The sequence below is a fragment of the Cupressus sempervirens genome, chromosome 1 (assembly GCF_028749045.1).
Source record: "Cupressus sempervirens isolate cs-2001-9-10 chromosome 1, ASM2874904v1, whole genome shotgun sequence".
Lineage (NCBI taxonomy): Eukaryota > Viridiplantae > Streptophyta > Pinopsida > Cupressales > Cupressaceae > Cupressus > Cupressus sempervirens.
The window spans coordinates 627,826,645-627,844,452 of NC_143118.1; the positions used below are offsets into that span (position 1 = coordinate 627,826,645).

Here is a 17,808-nt window from a genome sequence, read left to right on the forward strand (position 1 = left end):
TTTAGTAAAATAGAAATGTTTTGTTGATTGGTTATTAAATATAAAAGGTACTTTAAATGTGTTTGTAAAAGATGGAGTGAATGAATTGTTTTAATTTATTTAATTATTCACTTTGAGTTATGATGTTTGATTTTTATGCATATAAATAAATGTTCTATATTGATTTTAACAACTTAGATGAGTTTTGCTTATTTAAAACAAAAAACTCTACATATATTTGAGTGATAAAACTAAGATTGAAAAAATATATGGGTTTTATTTTATTTTCTTTAGCGAAATTGAAATCAAGTTGCATGAATTGCAAAAAAAAAAACCATAGTACGGGGAAGCAAAAACAAATTAGGTCAGTTATCAAGGGTCAGGCAGTTATTGTTTTAAAGAAGAGGCTGAGGGTTGAGAAGGGGTATGCGGCGGCAGGTAAGGGGGGAAGAAAAACAAACACACAGCCGAGAGGAGGAGGAAGCGCACAGTAGGAGTGGAAGAGGCAAATACAGCAGGAATGGCACTCAAGGTAGAGGCAGTGGGATTATACACACAGTTGCCGGAAATTTCCAGGTTCCTTCCTGTAGTCGATCCCTCTGTTACGTTTTTGTTAATGGGTGTGAAAATATTGGAAAAGCGATTTGCTTAATAAGTGAAATGTATGCCCTGTTTTCCTATTCGTGTTGGTATCAGCATACATTAAATTGAAAATATTGTAAAAACCATAGTTTTTGTTTGAAATAGAGTATGAAAAAAAAAAAAAAAAAATGGTGTTAAAAATGTCTTGGGAAAACCTAGTTGCATGCGTGATAGGAGATATGCCCAGTCTTTTTAAGCTGTACTGGAGCCGTCGAACATTGTTTAATTATTATGACCACGAGAATTGACTGGAAATAATAGAAAACCCCTAGAGTTCCCTTAAGTCATTATTACTGGTACTGTTGATGCTGAATTCATTCATGCTGTACCTTAAAAACATTTGGCTGTTACGTAAAGCTGGAGTTAGTAAACGTTTTTTTGTTATTACTTATACATTGTGCTGTTGAAACATTTTCCTGTTACATATATACATAGAACTGTTAATGTTTGCTCTTATACGTTTGTGCTGGAAGTACTGAAGCTAAATGATTGGAGTTATAAATGAGCACTGTGAATGTCAAGAAAACGCTTTACTGTAACTAAGACTATGATGCTCCTTAACCCGTACTGTTGTATTATTCCAAAAACGTTATATATGTTGAGTATTAATGCTGTACTCATGCTAGAACCGTAACAATAGAACACATTAGTGTTGTTACCCTTATACGTTAAGTTACTACTGTTATGGTTTAAAACTTCATAGCTGTTTCTTAAAAACAAGTTGTGATTCCCTATTAAACATTTGGTATTTCATGCTGTTTGATGTTGAGCTGTAGCCTTTAGTGATGTCTTAAAACGTCATGGGAGATAAGGAATGTTTCTTAATGCTGCTACCTTGAAATGAATTTATGAAGAACCTCCTCCTTTACTCTTCACTGTAGGTATAAATATAAAACATATTCTGGTTTTTGGGTCTTGTTTTTAATGATTAAAGAAGACCACGTTGAAATTATATTGTTGTTACTAAATGTTACCTTATACTTGATGGCATTAAAATGATTTTGAGTTCAGAAAAGTGGAACTGGAGTTTTGTATCATTCACACTACTTAGAATAAATTGTTATCTCCAGAGATTAGTGAGTAGATAATCTGAACTTAAAATTGTTTTACCCTGTCACTCAAAACCTTTATGACTCCGAGTTGTCATTGCTCAACGTGTTTTCCTTTTTTGTGTCTCAAACTGATATATCACCATTTCACCAATACTATTATGAGTAGATTAGCAGCCCATTAATTGTGAGAAAATGAGTATTCAGCTTTATCATCTATAATTGTGGGAGCCTTCAAACTGAGTGTTGGGTAGTTGATTGTCTGTTACCAGGACGCCTAGCCATGTAAATACAGTTATTCTGAATGCTTATATGCATATACAGGATCAGCATTATTTAAACAAAGGCGAAATCTAAAGTAAGGATGAATACTTGTGAACATGTGCTCAGTTTGGCTGAACTGTACAAAGTCTGAAATATTTTCATTTTAGTAGTTTTGTGATTGACTAATATTGAATTATAAATCTGTCTTATTGGAACTCATGTTGATAAAAGCGTATATCCTCTCATGTTGGGTCTAATGTAGCAATTATGGGACAGATAGGTGGATGTTTAGTTTCCCTATCTGCCAGTACTATAGAATGGTTACATGTTGCTTTTGTTTCTTCTACAGGTAATTCTGGGTTTTGAAAGTGCTTGGCCAAACTATTTTGTATTCCAAATATTGCATATGTGTTCATGGTTATGCCTATTTGGTTTATTTTCTTTCACTACATATGTGTAGATGTGTAGTTATTTTATTCCCAGCTACATTTCGTGTTTAGACTACTAGGCACATGGTTGCAATGTAGAAATGTTATATGGTCGCACCAGATACATCCAATCTAGCTTCTCGTGCCAGGGTCAGGGAATTCTTCGTGTCAGGAAGAATCCTGGGGGAGTACTTTACTTCGTGGTTGGCGAGGTTAAAGCGCCTGGGCCACACTTCCATCTTGGAAAGCAGGTGGGAGATGTCCTATAGCTTTTGGAGACTGGAACCACTGGAGAGCTCATTAGAAGGTCATCTCAGTTTGATTGCCTAGCTCGTCATTTGGGATGTACTTATTTACAACATTGTAACTCATTTATGTATAGTTGTTAAGTTGATGCTCATTTGTAAAAGGAAACCATGTAATTGCTGTATGTTGATCAGCAAATTTGTAATTATATGTAACTATTGAAATGATGTAAGCTAGATCAAAAAATCTGTAATGATGTATGACATGACATGAATGTATGTAAAAAAATTGATGATAATCATTTTAATGATGTATTATTAATCTTTTCTAACGAATAGTTTGACTTTTCCACTTTTATGTTATTGGTTTCATTTTCGCAATTTTCGATTGATGATGATGTGGCATAGTTAGTCTAAACTAGTTCTTTACAACACCTGCCATTGCTAATGCCTCTAAAGATACCATTTTGAGCAAACCTGCAAATAAATCCTTTCCATGAAATAATTTTGATAAACTTATATAACTATCACCAAAGACAACCCTTTATATTGAGAGTAAACATAGGTTTGCATAGTTAGTCTAAACTAGTTCTTTACAACACCTGCCATTGCTAATGCCTCTAAAGATACCATTTTGAGCAAACCTACAAATAAATCCTTTCCATGAAATAATTTTGATAAACTTATATAACTATCACCAAAGACAACCCTTTATATTGAGAGTAAACATAGGTTTTATTTTTCAAGTTACACTAAACTGATTTTTTTTTTAATTCAAATGCATGGCTTGATTTAATCTATAATGAAAAATATTAAAAGAAAAATCAAATCCTTTAAACTAGAGTTCATTTGGCATGACCTATGGATCACTTATGAAAACAATCAAAAACAACTAGTTGGAAATGAAATATTTTCGTGCACTTGTCGTGTCAGCCCTTGTGTAGAAGGAGATACCAAGATAGTTGTGCTCTAAAATATTTTTAAAAAATCAATGAAAGTTTGTATAAGTAGAATAATTTATAAAACCAATTAAGTCTTTCAAATTATTAAAATAAGTGATTAAAATCGTAAACAAGTACATTCGTGAAAACAAGATTCTATGCATATTTTATCTTTTAGAGAGTTGCATGCCAATGAAGTATCATGTATTGCATGTGGAAGAGTTATTGTACTATCGAAATTTAAAATAATAATAGTGTATATTTATTAAAACAAAAATAGATGATATAGTAAAACGGTAAGGAATCACTTTCACTTAGGAATCACTTTGGCTCGGAGTGGAATAATTGAAAGATTGGAAATCTTTTGATACTCACCATAATAGTAATAAAATATAATAACATGATAGTATGATATAACTTACAAGAAAATAAAGATATATGTGAATAGACGGACATATCCCTTACTAAACACATGAACAAATCTGAAGAATTTTTGTGAAGATATATACCACGTATGCTAGTAAGCCATAGAGAAACCAAACAACATTTAGTAGAAGTTTTGAAATGTGAAAAACCTAAACAAATTCTAATGGGAAAATAGGTTTTGAATGGTCAGGTTGACTCTATCGTCCGAACATAAAATTTATAAATTTTGAAGATCTAAAATTATGGAGCTGACAAATTCTATAGAGTGAAGTACTGGTTTGTCACAATTGCTCTTCACAACCGGCATCGCCTATTCTTTGAGCACCCAAACTCTTAACTGAAGACCAGAATGCATAGTCGTTTAGTTTATATCGTGATTTAGAGAGCACATCATCAAGGAAAGTATTGAATAATCATCTGCAATCATTATCTTTATGGATTATAGAGTGGACTAATGATAAACATTTATCTATAGTAACACAAAGGTGGATGTCATGCAAATGATTTATTTTTCTATAAAACAATTATTTTGAGAAGTTATTATTGGGAATTTTATTATTGAGGTGATTCAATCATTGAGCTTTCTATGTTGGTAGCAAAAGAATTATTGTGTTTATTTTTTGTATTTTAGTCTTTTAGTTATATAGACAATATAATCATAATTCATTCAAATATGACTTATGGAAGAGTTGTCAAATGAGGTTGGTAGTGGAAATTTGAGTTTTTGAGAGCCAAAAATATTGAGAGTTTTTGGCTTATAATTGGAGACCATATGTAATTTTTGAAGATTTTGATGATGAATATGATCCTTGTTCATCGAATGAGTAAGATTAAAACAAGACCTTGAATAGCTTTCTATCTCTTCATGTGGTCTTAAATGTCTCATGTTCATCTTAAGAGGATGGTGTATAGGAGACCCTTGTAGCTCAATTTTTTAACGAGTGGATCCTAGATGGTTGACCACAACCAAAAATGTTCCAGAAAATTTGGATCTCACCTTAAAGGTAATATTTCTAACCATGATTTGGATCTCACCTTAAAGGTAATATTTCTAACCATGTTTCTCATGGTATTAATCTTATCTCTGGCTTCTTTTCTATTTTTGTTCCAAATTATATTGTCAATAATGTGATTGCTTTTATGTAATGCTCTCTTGTTAGTAAGTTTGGAAAATTATGATCTAGATTAATGTTTGATTTTAATTTTTCCCCTTAAGCCATCTTGTAATGACCCCTTTCAACATTATGGTATATTTAATTTCTATTTTAGATTTTCCCCTTAAGACATCCTATGAGGACCCGTTTATGCACACATGTACATGATATGTGTATGTTAATTTCATGTTTAGGACTTATATGTGTATGTTCATTTCATGTATGTATAGGACTTATAATATGTGTATGTTCATTTCATGTATGTATAGGACTTATATGTACATATGTTCATTTAATTTTCATATAAATGATATATGTGCATGTTAATTTCAAGTTTAGGAAGTTTATTTACATGCAAACATATACATTCATTCAATTTTTAAAACTTATATGTGCATACTCATTTCATGTTTAAATATAAATTTGATATGTGTATATTCATTTACATATCCTAATTTAAACATTTTTATGTTTACAGTATAGTTTATAATTGTGTGTTTATTTCATGTTTAGGACTTTAGATGTGTAGATTCATTTCACATGTATATGACTTATATGTGTATTCTCATTTCATGTTTAGGGCTTATAGATATGCATAGATGTTGTTAACTAGTTATTTAAATGCCATTTTAATAAATTTTAGGTACACACATATGTATACACATAGATACATCTACATAATAGACCCTAACACATGGCAAATTAGCATAAGCCACTTCAATAGCCTATCCCCCTATAGTAGCCTATGCCCCCTCCCTCCTCTAGCAGACTCTTATTTCACCTCAACAACCTATCTATCCCCCCAACAAGATCCTATTTCACCCTAGCAACAACATATTCTATCTTAGGAGCTATGTAATCGCACTGATTGAGAGATTCAAAGACTTCAAGAATCCCTTACTAGTGGTGCATTCTTTAGTGTATAGAGTAGTACATTCCTGAGTATTTTCCATAGCCTAACTTACATTCAAGATGAGATTCATGGTGCTTCTCCATGTCCATAACATACACATAGTCCTAATGGTAGGGGTAGTTTTGGTTAATGGTTATCTATTGGTTGTTGACCAGTTTGATTGTTACAGGGCCAGCCCCCTAGTTTTGGTTACTTTTAATTCAAAAACATACACATAGTCCTTAAGTGTAAGAGATGAGAGGTCTATTCAAATCTTTCTTTGCAAGAGGTATATGGCTTAGTGCCCAAAGAGACCCTCAAGAGAGAATGTTTCCCTCATTATGTGGAACAAAGGTTTGTGAGTTTTGAAGTGTAAAGATCCATGGATGCTTGCATTGATCCATGTATGTTTCCTTGTTTCTCATGGTCATTATCCAAATAGTTACAAGATTCCTCTCTATTTTGTACAGTAGCTTTTTTCCAAGTATCACTTAGGCATGGTTGTGAATTACACTAATTTACTAGGGCATTTAGGATAGGGGTGTGGTAGACCGGCTCATAGGAATGCTTATGGAAAGGTGGGTCACCATCCATTAACACATGATTATTGTTAGAGAGAGGACATCTGTCACTACCCTTGTATTGGGTACTAATGATGCTATGCATAGCACCAAGTTGTCAAGCGTGATTCAAAGAGTTGGGGAGATTGTCACAACTATCATATCCATATCAAGTGAGGAGGTTGGTTATTACTTAATGTTTCACTAAAATTCTAGATCATTAGATGTTTTATCTTCAACAAAAATGTGCAGTGCAGTAGGCATCCCTTGACTAGCCAACTTAGAGGGTGTGATTGGAGTGTTGGCACAAGACACATTGACCAGCCCAAGCTAAGGATGTATTGGATTCATATACATTCATATCATTAAATCTTGGTATACCCATATCAAATGTTTGAGTTCATGTAGGTAGTACTAGGTCACATCCCAACCACACTATTATCATGGCTCACATGGTGGTCATAGTGGTAATGCATGTCATGAACCACCTATTGACCACTCTTTTTCTATATAGTGGTAGACATATACTATAGACCTTTTAGCTAGTGTAGAGCATGGTCAAAGTTTAAAGATATAGGCTTTGATGATGTTGATTCTAGCTTTTTGGCCATGGGATGGATGGACTTGTTGATGCATGAGGTTTCTACTTCTATACCATCTCATATGGTCATTCCACATGGGTAATTATTATTAGTAGATGTGTTGATCACCATTCATATTGTAGATGCAAAGGTGCGACTAAATGAGGCCCACCAAAATATGGATATATTGGTAGAAACGATTGATTCAAGGAAGTCCAAGTATTATCAAATGTCAACATCTACATAGGTAAATCTTATTTATTTTGTAACTTAAATTTTCATTTTTAAAAAACTTTATGTCTAGACCAACATATAAGTGTAAATTTTTAATTTGATTTGTTACGCACATGTTTTGTAGATGGGAGGGGGGTCCCTCTTGTTGCTCCATATCTGATGCATGATCATGCAAACCATCAAGACTCACTAGATGATATATCAGCAGTGGACAATTGAGTTTTAAATGTTTCAATAGACACACATATATGTATAAAATACACAAGTTGTACATATTTATTTTATTTATGATTAGAAAGTGATATCACTTTCAATTTAATATATAGGGGACAACACATCCTTCAAACCATCTTGATAGTCACTCTTCAGACCACATTGTGGGAAGATGTCACAATAAGACTTGTGTATTGACAATCCATGGTTTTTTATAAATTATTCGATCTACTTGCATCTAGAGATACATTCATATATTAGATATAAATTTGACTTGATCTATAGATGTATATGCACACTATTTAGATTTGATATTATCTTTTGAGATCCTTATATACTTTTTTTCATATGTTTGATGATTGATTATGTTCTACTTCATATACATTTGATTATTGATCTACATATATATATATATATATATATATATATATATATATATATATATATATATATATATATATATATATATATATATATATATATATATATATTCTTAGACATCAATTTTACAATTTTGGATTATGTTCTAAATCGAATATCATGAAATCATATCTAAATATCACTTTCATAGAATAAAATTAATCACATATGTATACATCAATCATCAAAAATAATAACAATAACACTATATATATATATATATATCTTTGTGTGTGTGTGTGTGAGAATAATTTTATTCTATTAAAGTGATATTTAGATATGATTTCATGATATTTGAACTAGAATGTATAATATGTGTTCATGTGTATCTATGACAGTGTTTTTTGTGAAACATATTCAAGATGATCTTTAAAATTAGATATGTTTGATTTAATAAAAGTTAAATGAAAGAGTAAACATATAGTTCATCCCCTTAAGACATGTCCTAGAATTTCATACACTTATGAATTTTTTCCTAATTTCCCCCCCTTAATACACATCCTAATTCGATAGATATGCTAATTTGAATACCTAGATACAAGACATTATTTGAATTTGAGTAGTTAAATGAAAGAATAATTATATAGTTTGCCCCTTTAAGAAAAATATTCTAATTTCTTCCCCATAATATGCATGTCCTAATTAGTTACATATACTAATTTGAATAGTTGGATACAAAACAAAATTTGAAATTGAGTAGTTAAATGAAAGAGTAAAAATATAGTTCATCCCCTTAAGACATGTCCTAGAATTTCACCCCCTTAAGACAATTGTTCCAATTTCTTCTCCTTAATACACGTCCTAATTAGTTACAAATCATAATTTTAATAATTAGTTTCAAATCATAATTTGATATTGAGTAGTTACATGAAAGATTAAAAATAGTATTGCAATATAGTTCACCCCCCTTAACACACACGTTCTAATTTCAAATAATTAACCAAATTTCAAATTGTTCAACCAAATCTCATGCATAGTTTAAGAAAATGTGTAATATATATTACAAATTATTTCCATCTCATATCAAGTAGGTCAACTCATTTTTGGACAACATGTAATATTCTCTCATGGTCATCAATATTGAGCCTCCACTAACATATTCTAGGTTCTTTGATTGGATGAAGAGATAGAGTAGTGACAATTACATGGTTGCTATAGTGTTAAACCTTGTTGTTAGGTTGATAATTAGTGAAATGAATCTGATTTTTAAATGCTCTTCTTTGCTTCAAATATGTTCCCTATAGAACAAAAAAAAATTCATACACATTAAAAAAATATCATACATTAATTACTTACTAAGTATATGTACACATATCCATGTACATCAATCATGTAAGTCAATAAATTTGAATTCATAAAAAACATAGATGTATGTTCAACTATACTAATCTATAGGAGACATAATTCCATCACTTATTTCAATCATCATTAGATTCTCTCTTTTCATGGTGCAATGTAACATAAATAATAGCTAACACCTTCTACATTCTCTTATTCTTCCATGACTACAAAAAAATTGCCTACACAAAGTATATGTATAACTTTCATGTACATAGGTATTTATGTACACATGAATGTACATTATCACTAATAGATTAAACAAAATTATGAAACAAAAATTTATATGTACATACCAATTTTAATCAATCTTGAAATATGGACTTAATTAGTAGAAATCAAAGGAATTTTCAATTTAACTCTCAAATGCCCAAATCTAAAAGAAAGACCCGATACCAATAGTTGGATAATCTATCATTAGATTGATAGATTTCCTCTGAATTGAAAGGTACAATTTCCTTATTGAATGATAATCAATGTATTTTTTTATTTCTAAACTAATTGGTATGTTCTTAATCTTAGAATGAAAGAGGAAGACCAAGCTAGCCAAGGACAGAACTAACTCAAGCTATGAATTCAATTCTGCACCTAGCCAACCCTAGGAATTCTCACTTCCTATGACTTCCTAATATTGGTAATGCAATGTAAATGATGTTTATGCAAATGTGATGCAAAATGAAATGAAAATCAAACATCCTAATCTTTACAAAAGGAATGAATGATAGTAGTTGAATTGAAAGTAATCAGAAAAGTTATGCTCAAATACTCTAATTCATAAGATAACCTTCCTTATTTTTAAACACAATGAACATAACACTCTAATCATATATATGCTTTCAATCTACAACCAAACCTATTAAAAAAAAACTAAACAACAATCTTCCATGTATAAACAGAAATTAAATGCCCTCCCCTCTACTCTAGCAATGCCTACTTTTGCAGAAAAGAAGAACCCTCCATAGATCTCAAAATTTACCATAAATATTGTCTTTGTAGCAACTGTTCAGTTTCTCTATCAATGACTTATTAGTTACTAAAATTGACCTTTCAGTTTCTTACTTATGACTTTTCACATTTTATGTCTTCACGACTTTCAAATTTCTCTTTCATATTTAAATTTGTTTTCAATATTTCAAAAAAAAAAAAATTCATGCATCATTGATTGGAACTTTTCAAATTCTAAAAGAAATATCATTTAAATGAGATTTATTTTTGATAGAAGACCTACCATCTACCCAATAATTATATGCATGTATCACCCTGTCCAACAGCTCCTGCAATATTGATTTGTATCAGTTTTTGTTCGACCAACTATGCTTAATGCCACTTTTGTGCTTGTTGTCCCATTTATCTTATTTGATCATTTTAGTACACTTTTATTACTTTTAGTGGCACTTTTTTGTTCTAAAGTTGAATTTATGAGGTATCTTGGTGGAGGAGGTTAAGTTGCTACTCGAGAGAACACAAAAAGTGGATACTCAGAGCATGCATGTGACATTGGTATTTGATTTGGTTCTAGCATAAAGTCAACATAATCCATCTTCCCACCATGTGATTTGCCTAATTGGTATAGAGTATCACTTTCATTAGGGGCATCAAGCAGCTTCTTTCCTCAAAGAAGAACACAAACTCTCAATCCATTTCCATGAAGATACATTGCAGATTCCATCACTACTCGCTTCTAACTTGCAACGGTTGTAGATTCTGGCATGTCAATTAAAAGCTTTGGGATTGTACATGACTTAATGCTCAATTTTACATGTGAGTTTCCTACAAGCTTGTATTTCAAGCTTATCCTTCATGACAAACTTCCTTTCTCCTACTTGACCATGTGTTCAATGCAAATGCATGGGTAGTCTAGACTACTTAGTCATGAGTAAAAATTTTATCATTTCTTTATCATGCATGCATATTTAGTGTCTGAGGGGAGAAGTGGCTCATGATAGCAGAAAATAGAGTGGTGCAATGAGTGAAAATAGTGTATATAATATATTACTTGTTGGCCAAGTGATCTAACAAAGAAAATGTCTTGGTATGCATTCTTCATTGGTGCTCAATATTGAATATGAGCTCTGAATCAAACTGGTAAGGGCCCGTTTGGTTGTAGGTGTAGGAATAGAGAATTAAAATGGAAATTTTGAATAAGAATAGAAATGAAGAATGGGAATGGAAAATACCAATCCCATTCTTGTTTGGAAAAGACCCAACAAGTCCATTTGAACCCAATTTCAGCACTAATTATGTTTCATCTGCATCATCTGAGAGATTTAGTGGTAGTGCTTTACCTGTTCAAAGTATCTCACTGAAATGATTTCTCAGCTACAAGGCATTTACATCCTCTCTACATCAATTTCATTGAAGCCGTCATAGTTGAACTCAGCATTGTCTTTGATCTATGCAAATAATCTTACAGCCAGAAATCATTAAAAAAAAAAAAAAACTATTGACCAGTACTAGTGAGAAATCATTACTGTTTAGCAGAGAAATGGCAAACAGAGACCCTGGACCTAACGGAATCATAAAATTTGATTAAGTGAGAATGAGAATAGGAAGGGGCATTCCAATTACAAGTATTTTTGGGATTTGATAAAAGCTCATTTTGGGCTATAATGGGAATACGTAATCCTATTCTCCATTCCAATTCTACCAACCAAACAAAGAAATAAAAATGTATTATAATTTTCAAAACCTATTCCTGTGGTATTCTAGCAACCAAATTGGCCCTGAGTCTTTGTGACACGAATTGACAATATGGGAGATGCCCCTGTGAACGGTGTTTTCAGTGTTGTCAAGAATTTGGCTTTGAACACTCCAAAACTATTGGTGAAATTTGATTTTAGGTTTCCATCATATATTCTATTGATCAATTATGAAATGTTCTTGGCCTCATCCTCTATGGGTGTTGTGGTCTCATTTGTGTATTTGATCAATGAGGCTCTCTATAGTTTGCCTTGTAATGTTTTTGATGGAAGTTCCAATAGTCGACTCTCCATTGTGAGAAATCCCAAAATCTGGCATGAAAAGCACCTCTTTCTTCATTTTCTACAAGCTATGATGGTATCTCTTAATAGATCTTTTTCAACTTCTTTTTCGCTATCAATATTTTTTAATATACCAATTGGCTTTGATGCCATCGTGATTCCTGCTTTGGAGTGCCCAAAGCACTTGGCAAAATTTTGATTATCATCTTCTTATCATGGAAAATGACCATGAGAGGCCATTTTTTGCCTCCTCTTGACAAAAAACATAAAAAGTGACTCTCTCTTAGTGATGCAATCCTTTTTGTTGATTTCTCTATGCCAAATAGTTCTAATGTGGATAATTCAGTAGAGGCTTCAATAGGTTTGTTTTGTTTAAGGGATTTCTCATGTATCTTCTCAATCACACAAGAAAGACTGTCGGGAAGTTGTAACCAGAAGAGTGCTTCAAAGAACTCACCGAAGTGTATGGCAGCAAAAGAAAATCTTGATGTGCATCCTTCATTGAGCAAAGTAGCATATATTTGGATCCTATCAATGTCCAATAGTACCCCTATCTTTTACCCTTTTGGGTGGATCATCCAACACTGCAGATGGATTCAATGTTTCAATGAGTAAAACCCTTCTCACTGTTGAAGACCAAGAGAGTAGCAAGGGCACCTACACCAGTCACATTCTGCTTGTTACCACAAATTCCAATGATGGTTCAACATTAGTTTCATACCCATTGTCCTCTATGTTGTATATGAGCTCCATGAGAAAATGGACATCCTTGGTATAAAGTTCTGCTGAGAGATGTCTAACAGCATGATGAAGATCTTCTATAAGTGGGTTCTCTTCTCCATCAATGAAAATTTAATTTCTTCTTATCTCTTCAATATGCTCTCTCAAACTGTGTGTTGCCATTGCTAAATGCAGAATTCTAAGTATAAGTACAAACTGAAAAGAACTATATCAAATTCTCATAGAATCCCACATGTCTATCTTAGCTTGTGAGGAGTTTATAAGAAAAATCCATCAGTACTGCAATTCAACTCTGTGGATTCTACCCTTCCTCTTTTATATCAATTGACTAAGACATATGTCCATAAAAAGATCCCCGAGCATTCTTCTTCCCCCACATTGAATCACTAAGTTATTGTTCCAATATTCATAGTGGGCACGACTGTGAACTGAATCATCATTAAAATGTGATACAATGGGTTATTTGGCAATGTCCTAAGATAAGATGCTCCTAATCCAAAATTTGGCTTCTGTGGCGAAAAATTGGAAATCTAGTTCTACATCCCAATTCTAATTCTACATTCCAATTCCAATTTTGTATTCCATTTCCAATTCTACTTTTTTTTCCTATATTCAATCAAACAATTTTGAAGACTAACTTAATTGTTTCTTTCTCAAAGTTAGATTATGAACATGAAGCTAAAGAAGCATGATAGATCATATCAAACTAAATGTGTAATTATGAACTGAGGTAATGAACTTCTAAATTGTGGCATAGGAACTTTCACATGATCTGCATTAGAACTTTGATCTTTATCCTTCATAGAAACATTGTTAAGCAAACTAAAAACAATTTTGGGGAATTCTTTACAGGTGGTAACTTTAAAAGTTTTTAAAATGGTGTACTTAAAGTGCACCTACAGCTAGCTCTGAATGGGGATTATGTGTTGAAAAGTACATAAAGAATCTAGAATCTCTAGCAGAAGAAAAGTGTCTTATCCATTGGGCTACAGAGTCGAGCCAAAAAGAGGGTAAAAATAGAGTTTCTTTCCAAGAGGATGGAGGGAAGCAAGGCAAAACCAAAACTAGGAAAGTGAACAGCAACACAACAACACAAGGAAAGACTAAAGTAGGCAAGCCAAAATTGGAAAGAAAAACATATTTACAAATAGGTGAGGAAACCTCACCAAAAGGAGGGAGCACATAATGAAACTCATACATGGCCATTAACTGGTTGTAAAAAGAAGGAGCCATTCTAGAACAATGCATGGTATCCCAATGAAGTAATCCATCTCAGCTAAAGTTTAAATACCTCCTCAATACTAAAAGTCAACTCAATAAAATGAAGAAATCTTGTAAGCAAAATATTATACCCAAAGAACCATATTTCATCATAGAATTTTAGCTTTTCATTATCATTTTGCATGGAATATTTGAGTCTATTCAAAAAATCAAATTGAAACAAACATTTCTCAAATATCTCCAAAGAAAATACTTCATTAACCTTATCATTTAAGCACTTGGGACTGTCATAACTTGGAGGACTTTCAACATACATGATAGCCTCAAATTTTGAACATGCTTCTCCAATTTTAGGATAATCTTCAATTGAAATAATTTCCTTATCCTCCTTACAAATTAAATCTGAAAATATTCTATCCAAAACAGTGACATAGGATGATAAATCAATACTTGAAGCTATTGTAGGAGCATCCCATTCTTCAATAATCAGTAAGAGCTGAGTGATAACCTCTTCTTTACAAAGTATTGTGTTTGTTGAAGTCATGGATGGTATCAACTACTGTAACCTTTTAACTTCTTCAATCCCAACCTTACTTTCATCTTGAAATGCAAAAGAAGAGTTAGGAAACAATGATCCTTCATCTATTTGACATGATGGAATTTTATCCAATTGCTAGAACCAATACATCTTGAATATTGCTTTCTATTAACATAAGATCAAACTTCAAACTGAAACTTCCTTTATTCTCAAAACAATTGACCTTTTCCTCATTCGAACCATCAGGCTGAAAATGTAAATTATAAGAACATCCATCATTACTTACTTGAAGGTCATCTTGTATATGTTGTTCTCCTTCCTATTCATGCGACACATGTAATGAGATGATGTTAGGCTCCTCATTTTCAACTTGTTGAAGATCTTCACATGCATACTCTTGTACCTTGGTTTCTTGCAAAGGAGGTTTGTTCTTGATGAGGAAAGAGCCATAGGCAGCCTTCAACCAATTCACACTTCTTGCCATATCTTCTATAACTTCTTCAATTGGGTTTTTGAATCCTGGGATAAAGATAAAGATGTTTGAAACATCCTCATCTCTTGCTAGAATCCAATCTTTTAAAAAATTTGAACATTTCAAGAAATATTATTCAATAGAGCTACCAACCTCCATCTTAGGAGAGGCACCTCAAATTCTAAAAATGCAAGCACCAAACTACTTGACCACAAATTCTGAGAATTAAAAACATAGTCACCAATCTCCAAGAAGCAAAGATAATAATAAACTGATGAAGTAAAACTCAACACTAATCTTCTTTTTTGCCTCGCCAGCAAAGTCATCAAAAATATATTGGTAAAAAAATTTGTTCTTTTCAATTTAACTCTCAAATTCCCAAATCTAAAAGAAAGACCTGATACCAACAGTTGGATAATCTATCATCAAATTGATAGATTTTCTCTGAATTGAAAAGTGTAGCTCCCTTATTGAATGATATTCAATGAATTTTTTTGTTTCTAAACTAATTGGTATGTTCTTAACCTAAGAACGAAAGAGGAAAACCAAGCCAACCCTAGACAAAACTAACTCGAGCACTGAATTCAATTCTACACCTAGCCAACCCAAGGAATTCACACTTCCTATGACTTCTTGATATTGGTAATGCAATGTAAATGATGATTATGCAAATTTGATGCAAAATGAAAATGAATATTAAACATCCTAATCTTTACAAAAGGAATGAGTGATAGTACTCTGATTGAAAGTAATCAGAAAAGTAATGCTCAAATACTCTAATTGATAACAAAACCTTTCTTGTTTTTAAACACAATGAACATAACACTCTAATTATATTTGCTTGTAATCTACAACAAAACCTATTACAAAAAATTGAATATCAATCTCCCATGCGTAAACAGAAATTAAATGCCCTCCCCTCTACTCCAACAATGCCTACTTTTGCAAAAAAGAACCCTCCATCCATCTCAAAATTTACCATAAATACTGTCTTCATAGAACTATGTAGTTTCTCTATTGGTGACTTTTTAGTTACTAAAACTGATATTTCAGTTTCTTACTTATGACTTTTCATATTTTATGTCTTCAGAGCTTTCAAATTTCTCTTTCATATTAAATCCATTTCCAATATTTTAAAAACTTGTTTTTCATGAATCATTGATTGGAACTTTACAAATTCTAAAAGAAATATCATTTAAATGAGATTTCTTTTTGATAGAAGACCTGCCATCTACCCAATAATTATATGCATGTATCACCCTATCCAATAGCTCCTGCAATACTTATCTGTATCAATCCGTGTTTGACCAACTGTACTTAATCTCACTTTTGTGCTTGCCATCCCATTTATCTTATTTGATATTTTTAGTACACTTTTATTACTTTTAGTGGCACTTGTCTATTCTGAAGTTGAATTTATGAGGTATCTTGGTGGAGGAGGTTAAGTTGCTACTCGAGAGAACACAAAACGTGCATACTCAAAGCATTAATGTGACATTGGTATTTAATTTGGTTCTAGCATAAAGTCAACACAATCCATCTTCCCACCATGTGATTTTCCTAATTGGTATAGACCATCGCTTTCATCAGGGGCATCAAGCAGCTTCTTTCCTAAAAAAAGAACAGACTCTCAATCGATTTCTAAGAAAATTCATTATAGATTCCATCACTGCTCTCTTCTAACTTGCAACAGTTGCAGATTCTGGCATGTCAATTAAAAGCTTTGGGATCGTACATGACTTAATGCTCAATTTTACATGCAAGTCACCTTCAAGCTTGTATTTCAAGCTTATCCTTCATGTCAAACTTCCTTCATTTCTCCTACTTGACCATGTGTTCAATGCAAATGCACGGGTAGTCTGTGAACAAAAAGTCAATCATAACACAGCAGAATACTCATAGCAAAAAACTCAGGAAAATGAGCACTAATATCCCAGCCTCAACCATTCTATTGATAGCTGAATTAGTGATAAGTGTACAGAGCATTCTAGAGAAAGATTTTGTTATGTATTTAATGAGAGTAGTTGGCAGTTGGAGGGATGGTTGCACATGCCTCTGGAAGCATCTTGGTCAATGTTGACCATATCTTTTGCTAGTTGTAATTAATTTACAATGAAATCCCCCCTAAATTAATTACAATAGCTATACTAAATATCTACTATCTTAATATCTCCCCATAATCTACATATGATGGGTCTCAACCTATAGCCTTGTTAGGTACCCATTTACAATCAATTATCTCCTAAATACAATGGATGGAATTCACAAGAATCCCCCCTAAATGACAACGATGAGAAAATTATGTCACTACTTATAAGCACAAAAGATGTCAAAGAGATACAAACTTGGCTTCACTTAAGGCCTTGGTGAATAAATCAGCAATCTGGTCCTCCATCTTGCAATATTGAAGATGAATTACCTGTTGTTGGGTGAGATGCTTGATATAAAGATGATGGACCTCAATATGTTTGGTGCGAGCATGAAACACT

At 32.4% G+C, this 17,808-nt stretch overlaps 1 long non-coding RNA gene across 1 annotated transcript; it reads left to right on the top strand.

Annotated features, from left to right (window-relative positions):
- Positions 1–402: 402 nt before the first annotated feature.
- On the top strand, positions 403–2,840 carry LOC149579487 (uncharacterized). Its single transcript, XR_016358565.1, has 2 exons — positions 403–555; positions 2,512–2,840. It is a non-coding gene; the product is annotated as an uncharacterized LOC149579487 (long non-coding RNA).
- The last annotated feature ends 14,968 nt before the right edge of the window (positions 2,841–17,808 follow it).